Source organism: Erythranthe guttata, chromosome 6 (assembly GCF_056151865.1).
Source record: "Erythranthe guttata isolate IM_541 chromosome 6, IM_541, whole genome shotgun sequence".
In the NCBI taxonomy this organism is placed as follows: Eukaryota; Viridiplantae; Streptophyta; class Magnoliopsida; order Lamiales; family Phrymaceae; genus Erythranthe; species Erythranthe guttata.
The window spans coordinates 13,226,052-13,236,099 of NC_142538.1; the positions used below are offsets into that span (position 1 = coordinate 13,226,052).

The 10,048-nt window shown below is 34.1% G+C and overlaps 1 long non-coding RNA gene across 1 annotated transcript; it reads right to left on the reverse strand.

Moving 5' to 3' along the window:
* Positions 1 to 252: 252 nt before the first annotated feature.
* Positions 253 to 2,066, reverse strand: LOC105957095 (uncharacterized). The gene is made up of 5 exons (XR_016031848.1): positions 1,457 to 2,066; positions 1,301 to 1,349; positions 990 to 1,079; positions 714 to 797; positions 253 to 349 (listed from the first exon to the last, which is right to left on the reverse strand). It is a non-coding gene; the product is annotated as an uncharacterized LOC105957095 (long non-coding RNA).
* Between the last annotated feature and the right edge of the window lie 7,982 nt (positions 2,067 to 10,048).

A 10,048-nucleotide genomic window follows, 5' to 3' on the forward strand; every position in this document is an offset into this window, starting at 1 on the left:
CCATTTTCTTCTTCATCAACTTTGTCTCAGACCACTGCCTGATACAATAAAAGTTGAAGTAAAGATGAATATTATTTCTAACAGCTAAATATAAATATCATTTGTGCTCACAAACTTATGCAAATTAAATCAACTTTATTAAACAGAAAAGAGAATATATAAGAACAAAAAATGCATTCACTTCGGGAGCACATTAAATAAAATTAATGCATAAACTAACTCATAAGGATGAAAGTGAAAAAAAAAAATACGAGAATGGGAGCTGCAATCAGTTGATCCATCAAAACATAATAATGCAACCATTCCATCATAAGAATGGACAATATCTAAAACGCCAAGCATCCAAGTCCTATACACAATGCATAGAATGTTAAGAAAAATTACGTTAACAATCAACAAAAGCATTTGTCTAGGCAATTTGTCTCAAAACTTGTATGAAACAAATATAGACATCCTCGATGAAAAAAAAAAGCCAATAGTTAATTAATCACATGCTAATAGCCTAAAATTAAGACCTCAGCATACTTAATGAAAATCCAAATAATAAAGCTAAGAATGACAAAGAGCACTATTTCTAATTCTCATATCAGGGTTTAAGCAAAACAATACCTCGGTTAAGTATGAGGAATAACATAAATTTGACAAAGCATCAAATAAATATCAGCAAAAACCTATGTCCTTCTACAGTTGAAATAATTATCATTATAACGCACCTCTTTCCATCTCTGGTACTATTGTGTTCATCAAGTGAGAACAAATGCTAACATGCTCAAATTTCTATATTGGTCCTCCAGTTTCTTCAACAATTTTGCAGAATATTACAGACATCATTGGGAAAAATGGAATAGTGATAACTAATTTCTATGTACCAACGAAATGATATGCTACATATAAAAATTATAGCAAAATCCAATACAATTTTAACCCATTCTATTTGAGATTAATATATAATTGTAATATTATAGCTAGATAGGCTAGCAATAATTTACCTCAATGGCTTTGACTTCAACCACAAATACTTGTATCTTCTAAAATGTCCTTTATATTTAGAATATGGAATTCATCTGAGCTCTTGAATCCTAAAAAATAATTCAGTCAATAATGTAAAACATAATATTTGCAACGAACTAACAAATTTACTTGCTACTGTGGAAACACAAATGACAAAAAGATGTAGTAGAGTGAAATGTAAAATATAAATCTGGGTGAAATAATAATATCCTACTGGTTTTATGTCACAATATTTCCTTACCCAATTACAGCACAAGAATGAGCAAGTTAACAAGCACATAGTTCTTACATTGAATCTTGATATTCCCAGCAAATAAAATTACATTAAACATTGATACCTGCCGATAAGGAAAAAAAATGTATCATAAAAATTACTCAGCACAAAAGTAAGAATTTAAATACTAAAACTATTTTAAAATTAGATATTGAATCGGTTCACCATTACCTGTACATATGAAGATTGGGTTCTTTGATAAAATAATCACCGGAAAAATTATGTCAATAAGTTCATATCTTGTGTTCCTTCTTCACATATCCGTCCTGCTTTTTCCCTTCCCTCATTCTTTGCCTTATTCGATAAAATGCCGCCGCCGCATTCTGTTTCACCTGCCCCTTTATCAAATTGGATTTTTTTTCCAAATTTTGTGCGATGTAAATTCTCGAGAGAGAAACTTTATTTGATTGCAGAGGAATCCTTAAGAATCGGAGATGGTGGAGTCGAAAATTCAAGGTTTGCGCTGGTGGTGGGATGAGGCGAGAGAAACATTGAATTGAGAAGGCTGGCTAGGGTTAATTGGGGTCTTCATATGGAAGAAGATGAAAATGTAAAATTGAAAAGGGGAAAGAAACGGGCAAGGGGAACTAAAAAAGTCAGTAATGTTTTTAAGTTTATTATATTTTAGAAACAAATTGCTCTCTCTCTCAAAGTTTCCTTGCAAATTATTTATTTTAGCCACGAATTTCCTACCCGTCGCTATCTTTTGCTGCTAAAATTAGAAGTTTATGAATGAAGGGACGTAATTTTCTTCTATCGCTAATTCCGTCGCTAAACATTCATTTTAGCCACAGATCAGTTGTCCGTCTCTAATGTCCGTCGCAAAATCACAATTTTCTAGTAGTGTCTGGTGAAACTCGACTATTGTTTTCACACGCAAAGGAAAATGATCATAAGGGTTTTTGATTATGTTGGAGCTTGTAGAGGAAGTTGCGGGCTTTGATTGACATTTTGATGCAGATCAAGAGTACCCTAATATGTTAACTTGTTCTACTTGTGTTTTATGGCACTAGACAAGTGCATGTGTCTTATTATTTTCTTAATGTGTTTCTTAATTACGTCTCATGTTTGCTCTATTTAATTTTATCAAAATAATGCTATAACATTTATAAAATATATTAGTATTCTGTTACACTAGCTAGCACCACGCGCGTTGCACGTAATTACGTATGATTTTACTTAATATATAACTTATGATTAATTAATAAAAGTTACATACTATATTTTACAAAAAAAAATATTTTTAAAACGTATGATGCAATTATATTATTCTAAAATTCAAGTCAATAAGAATATAAAACCAAAAGAAAATAAATAAAATAAATTGTTATATATTAATTCATGCATGTAAAATGCTCATAGTAAAATAAATTGTTGTGATAGTTGCTAATTTACATTATCTTGAATTTCTCTGCATAAATATTGTTTGAAACAATTAATTTTTTTTGGTGTTATTCGCATGTTATGATCACTCTGGTCAAATTTACCATCAACTACTATTTTGTCTCGTGCGCACGGGCGGATATGGAAAAAAAATATAAGATAAGCAAAATTGGAAATTAGTAAACATATATGAAATGTGCAATAGCAAAACAATAAAACACCGAAAATGTAAAAATTCCACTAATTGCAATCATATTCTATATATCTATTTTAACAATAAAATGTAATACACATATGTGTGCTATAAAAAAGGAGAGAAAAGTTAGTGCTCGAAAGGAAAAAAAAAAGGAAAAAAAAAAAAGAAAATAATTAAAAAGAAAAAAAAATGTGAAAAAAATCAAAGTTGTAATTATTTATTTTTAATATTTTTTGTCTACTATTTTTTTAACTATAATTTTCAACAATTATCAATCTCCTAGTTTTCATCAATATATCTCAAATCTTAAGAGATAAAGATAGAAATTCGATTCGTTAAGTCTTAATCTATATATTTGGATTATAAATCTTAACATGTCAGATTTAAAAAAAACTAATGTTATTATATAAAATACGAATAATACTACATTATTAAATTTTACTTTGTTAGTATACTATATTTTCTTATTATGTATTAAATTGATTATTTTTTTTCACTTTTGATATAATATCCCGTGCATCGCACAGAGAAAAAATGCTAGTATATATAAAAAAATTGCTTTTAGGGTTTCGGGGCAAACCTTTCTTTTATATATAAAGATTTAATTAAAGAAAGAGCAAATTTTCTATATCAAAACCCAGATGTTTGGTGTAATTACAGCTAGACTGCCTCTAATATTTAAAAATTAACCTCCCTTAAATTTGGATAGTAGCTGACTTGACTCAATTTATCATTTACTTTTTTAAAATTATATTTTTACCCCCGATCAAATGTTGAGTAAACTATATCGACCTCCCTTCGGTCTAATTATACGTTTACACCCTTATATTTACTTTCTTTCTTTAACCTCAAAATTTAAAATAGTTTTGATCATCCACATCTATTACTTAACTTTTTCGTTACTTTCATAAATTGTTTTTAATATTCTTTTATTAATATTGATATTTGAGTCACATTACAATATTTATAAAATTTAATTAAGTAAACAATAAGACTAATTAGTAAGTGTATAATAAGACTAATTCTATATCTACAGATTAAAAATACATTAAACTTGAAGCCCTCAATTTAAAAAATGAAAGGTCATTTTTATGTGACTACCTATTTATATACATAATTATGATATTATGATAATTGAAAAACTCTTGAAATAAACCTCTTCTTCTATCCCCAACTCTGATTTTCTGAGCATATAACAAATTTCTTCATTTAAAATTTAGAATTCGTAAGCGCCCGTAAAAACTTCATATCCCAGGGCTAACAAAAAAAATTACAAAGTTTGCCTTCAAATCCCCAATTCAAATTTCTATAGATTTTCGATGGATAGCTTTCAAATTTTGTGACGATTCTCGATTTTGTTATTGGATGGATTTGCTTGTGGAAAATGGAGCAGGGAAGAAGATGGAATGAGGAATAGTGGATGAATATGGTGAACCGACAAGCTTTCTCGAGGATGGCGGTCAGGTTGGTTGGGCCGGGAGCAAAGGCGGCTGCCGCCATGGATTGGTCGAAAGTTAAGGCGTCGGGGAAGGGGTAAAGAAGACGGAATAGGTTAAGTACCAAATGTTTCATCTCTAGTTTCGTGCTAAAAATATAGTCTTGATTGATTATTGAAGTTTTTTCAGGAAGAGAATGAATGGAGAACAAAGTTTAGAGAAGCTCAGGTTCAGACAATTAGGACAAAATACAAATATTAATGATTGGAAAAATTGAGTTTCACAATCTTAAGGCAGCAACTACAAAGGTAAAAACCGAAATGTTCAGTTTACATGAACAGATTACTACGAATATATACAACAACACCAACTACCATAAAAGAAGAAAAAAATTCTTGAAATGTAACTTTAAAGAAAATGGGAAATTAGTTAGAGGTCCCTAAAAAATATTCCTTATAAGCTATAAGGACACGCGCATTTTGCCCTTTTGTTAAAAGACCCTGTCCACTCCCCCTCTAACAGAATCTCTTTCGAAAACTAACAGTAACGGCAACGCGGTGATTTGCACAAATTATTTACAATAAGCAACAACTTAGTTAAAATACAGTGAATAAAAAACTAAAACTAGAATAGATGCTTCCCACATCATATATACAACTTATTCAGACAACTTAGACAACTTAGTTACACAGCTTACACAGTTTATTTGCATAGCTTAGTTACACAACTTAGTTAAATAAGATGAAGTAAAAAAATTAAATTTTTGGTGCGTACATCACCACCAACATTACCATCATAATCATCATCATCACCATCACCAAACAATTCTTAATATTTTTTTGGTATGGCTTCCATGATTATTAGATTGCAGCGGAAATGAATGACTGGAACCAAAGTCGTATATATGTGTGTGCGCGTGTGTGGTTGCATATGTGCGTATGTAGGTGTATAATTATGTGTGTGAGCATGTGTGACAAAGCTTTTCAACGATGACAACGGCGGAAAGTAGGGATGGGACAGATTTGACGGAATGCAATGGGGCTGGACGGGATCTGACCGAGTGTGAGGACTCTAAAGAATACATGACTTTTAGCAAATTGTAAAAGTCGGTATTTCCTCATTTGAAAGACACTTAAAGCTCATGGATGTTTAGCAAATTGCCCGTAAAGAGATAATATAGTTGAAATTTAATGTATAAAAATAATTATGATAAAAGAAATACAACTTTTAACATATTCTCTAGCATACTAACAGATTCTTGACATTAAAATTATATTACTAAAAAATAAGTAATATACATTATCATTTATTTATTTATTATATTTTATGTTTTTTTTTACATAATTGACTATGGTTAAATTATGTTATTACTTATACTAATAAAATGCATAAATAACGACAACAAATAAATTCTAAGAATTTATTTAACGTCAATTTATATTTATGATCAATCATAGTCATTTACAACTATTTTTCTTATTTCTAGACATATTTCTTATATACGAGTACTTATTTTTAATTTGAATTTATTATTTTTAAGTATTCCTTGATTAGCTTGACATCTACAATGAAAAGTTCACCAATTTGAAAATCAAAAGTATATTAAATTTCTAATACTCAGTTGAACCACTTTTTTACATGACCGTTGACTTACATGTTATGATATGTCACTGAAAAACTCTATTATGAATTTTATACGAAATACGTTTTATTTAAAAATTTAAGAAAATAAACTTCGACTTTCGAAATAAATTATAATATATGAAACAATTATCATATTTTTAATATAACATAATATAAATATTATTAATAATATTTATACTACTGGTATTAGTAAATAATAATTGGTATGAGTTTACATTATTATATTTTTCATATTTGTAGAATTTACGTGATAAAAATTATATGAGAACTAATTTAAAATATGAAATTACTTTAGGTATAAAATGCTTAACTTAAAATAAAAGGATTTATTTAAAAATAATTTTTTACATATATATTCTTATAATATATCATTGAAAATCTCTTCTAACGTAGTTCATGCAAATTAAATGACATCGAAAATTTCAATATGTAAAAAAAATTACAATAAGAAGAAAATAAACTCTCACCTTAGTATAAGTGTAGCACATTAAAAAATATTTGATATTTAATTCTGGAATTGAGCAAAAGGTTTGCAAGCTCCAGCGATCCATTTATGGATTGAAACAAGCATCCCGAAGTTGGAACATTAGGTTCGACTCAACCATCAAAGAGTTTGATTTTGAGAAGAATCCGGAGGAACCTTGTGTATACAAGAAGGTTAGTGGGAGGGCAGTGATATTTTTAGTGCTTTACGTTGACGACATTCTACTCATTGGGAATGATGTAGGAATGTTGCAGCAAACAAAAGCATGGTTGTCCACACGTTTCTCAATGAAGGATTTGGGAGAAGCATCTTATGTATTAGGAATACACATCTATAGAGATAGAGCGAGAAAGATGCTTGGCTTATCCCAAAGCCTGTACATAGACACCGTTATGAAACGGTTTAGCATGGAAGAATCCAAAAAGGGATTCTTGCCAATGTCCCATGGGGTTCGTCTCTCGAAATCTATGTGTCCGCAAACACCTAGTGAAATCGAGGAGATGAAAAGGACACCCTATGCTTCTGCCATAGGAAGCATAATGTATGGCATGCTATGTACGAGACCCGATATTGCGTATGCTGTGAGTGTCACAAGCAGATATCATTCTAACCCCGGCCCGGCTCACTGGAAAGCCGTGAAAGATATCCTCAAGTACTTGCGAAGGACTAAGGATATATTTTTGGTCTATGGGGGTGCCGAGTTGAAATTAGAGGGTTTTACCGACTCTAGTTTTCAATCGGACGTGGACGACTCAAAGTCGAATTCTGGATTTATATTCACGCTTAATGGTGGTGCCGTGTGTTGGAAGAGTTCCAAGCAAAGCACGACGGCCGATTCCACTACCGAAGCGGAATACATTGCAGCATCCGAAGCTGCAAAGGAAGGGACTTGGATAAGGAAGTTCATCCAAGAGTTGCGTGTCATTCCTGATGCTAGTGATCCAGTACCGTTGTACTGTGATAACACCGGAGCCGTGGCACAAGCTAGGGAGCCACGATCTCATCAGAAGTCGAAGCATATTCTGAGGAAGTATCACGTGATCCGAGAGATCATTGATAGAGGTGAAGTTAAGGTAGAACGAGTCACCTCGGAAGAGAACGTTGCAGACCCCTTCACGAAGCCTTTACCGAGATCGGTCCATGAGAAACATCGAGAGTCGATGGGATTGCGGTTTATGGGTAGTTGGCTTTAGGTCAAGTGGGAGATTGTTAGAGTAGGTGACCAACAAGCCAACATGTGGCTGTGGTCTTTCGTATTTATTATTGTAATAAACGAACCTTTATTCGTATTAATGATTAAAACACCTTGGCATTCTATATCTTTGTCCCTTTGTCACAAGCATAGATATAGTCCTTACAGTTTTTACAAGTACTAGTAATTGATCGTTAGGATCGTGAGATATTTACTTAAGTATTATAACTGTTAAACGTGTTCCTAGTCGAAGGGTTACGCCACTAATGAGGATATCGGCCTTTCCCATTAAGACTTGCACTTAGTGTATTTGTACTGCATCTCATCAGTAAACGGTATTGTGATATCGGCATGCATAAGTGGGTGCTCGTAAGTTGACGAGTTCGCTGAACTCCCTCACCCTAGAAATCTCTAAGTGGTTCCCAATAATCGAGTAGAGATATCTATGGTATAGTTGTACACCATTAGTCCTTATGACCTAGACATCACCGTGACTTCACTAGAGGACCAGCTGTATCGTGACCTGTCCCTGAGTTCCACCGAGGACCATCCCAAGGGCCAGTGTTCGTGCAGTCCGAAATCTAGTGGGAGGTCTGTGCATTGTAGTCGGGGATTCGATCGCTAGAATAGTCTTGGATGTCCTGTGTGTTCTGAAAGTTTGTAATCATTCTAAGTCTCTGGCCAGAGCTGACTAAGTGATGATTAGAGAATTCGATTCTCTAAGTCATGCACGTGACGATTACAACACTTAGAACGATCGCACCGTCATCGAACATATAAAGAGGTCTCGATGAACCAATGCCTCTAGTTCGATCGGGACATATGAATCGAAGGGACCGTACTGTACGTTAACTATATCTGAAGGTTCTTGCAGGCACTTCATTTGTATCTAGGGAATCATGACGCGTAGTTGCTAGACGCCAATCTTGATTCGTTGGGTGATTAAGGTGAAACGAGCTTCATCTTAATCGTAACTCGAAGGGGACGAGTTTTGACCACAAAGGGTTGTGGGCCCACGGCTAGCTTACACCTGAACCATCGAGGGTCACACTGCTCGTGCACATGAGATCTTTGAATAAACGGTCAGAGATAAAATAGTTTATCTTTGCATGATTGGAAGTCAATATGATTGAGTCCAACATTCGTAATTTGGAATTATGAATGAGAATAAGAAAAGGAAAAGAATAGGCGAACGTGTTAGTGAACTTTCTAAATCGGGAAGTTTCCAAATTTAGAAAGTGCACTGAACTAGGGTTTCCACTTTTGGAAAGTTGGAAAATGAAAGATGGCACTCGTAATGACGAGGGAATTATAATGATTCCGAAAATGTAATCGTTGCAATTTTTCGGTCATTGAATTGAGAGAAACGAGCAAGTAAAAGTACTAGCGAACTTAAGCTGTTGGGCCCGGTCCAACTTAAGCCCGCTAGGGTTTTATGCAAGGGACTATAAATACATGATTTATAGGCCTTGCACAAAAACAACAAAAAAACCCTAACCCTAAGCGGCCGTCCACTCTCTCTCTCGGCCTCTCTTTCCGCGGCCATCACCGCGCCACCGTCGCCGTTCCGTCGCCGGAATCGGCCGTTCATCGGCTGTTCCTCTTTCGGTATTCTTTCTCTTTTCGTTTCTTCCGTTTTATTCTAACTACTTCGTGTCTAGTGCCACGTTTTAGTAGATCGAAGTATACGAGGTGAAATCCGAGAGGAGGAAGATCGTAGATCGAAGAATCGAGGAGCAACGCACGAGCCGAAGCTGCACGCTGCCCCACGCGCCGCCCCGAAGCCGCGCGTATACCGCACGCGCCGCCGTGACCTCACGCGCCGCTGCTGCCGCTGCACCGCTGCTGCCCCGATTGTACGGATTGGTTTCCGTAGCAATCTCGACGTGTTAAACGCTCCTACCTCACGCGTCAAGAGGTAAATCCACGAAACCCTAGTTTCGTTTCGATTAGGTTTAGACTATGATTTCATGTTTGTTTCGTATGATTTTATGTGATTATGTGTAATCGTTTTAAATCATTACAAGCATGTTATTTGGTTTAAACGCGAGCATGTTAATTGTTTTAAATTCGGTTAAATTTATTAGCATGTATGTTGTTTTTAATTTCGCTGGAAGCGCAAAGGTACGCAATTAATTGATTTAATTTGTCGGGCATGTACTATGTGCGTTTTAAACTCGTTTAATTCGCATAAATTTTTGTTTTCCGCTGCGTATGCGTGCCCGAAACCCAACATTGAGAGCACAGAGTTGCGGGTGTTGGAACACCTTTACCAACACCCCGCTTTCTTTATGGATTTCTCACTGAAAAATTGAGTCTCTTTTGTATCCAATCTCATTGAATACTGATTAGTATTCCTAGTATATCATTAAGTACTTTTGTACTAGATACTAGGAGTTGGTCTACGAAGAAATCATCTTGCGATTTC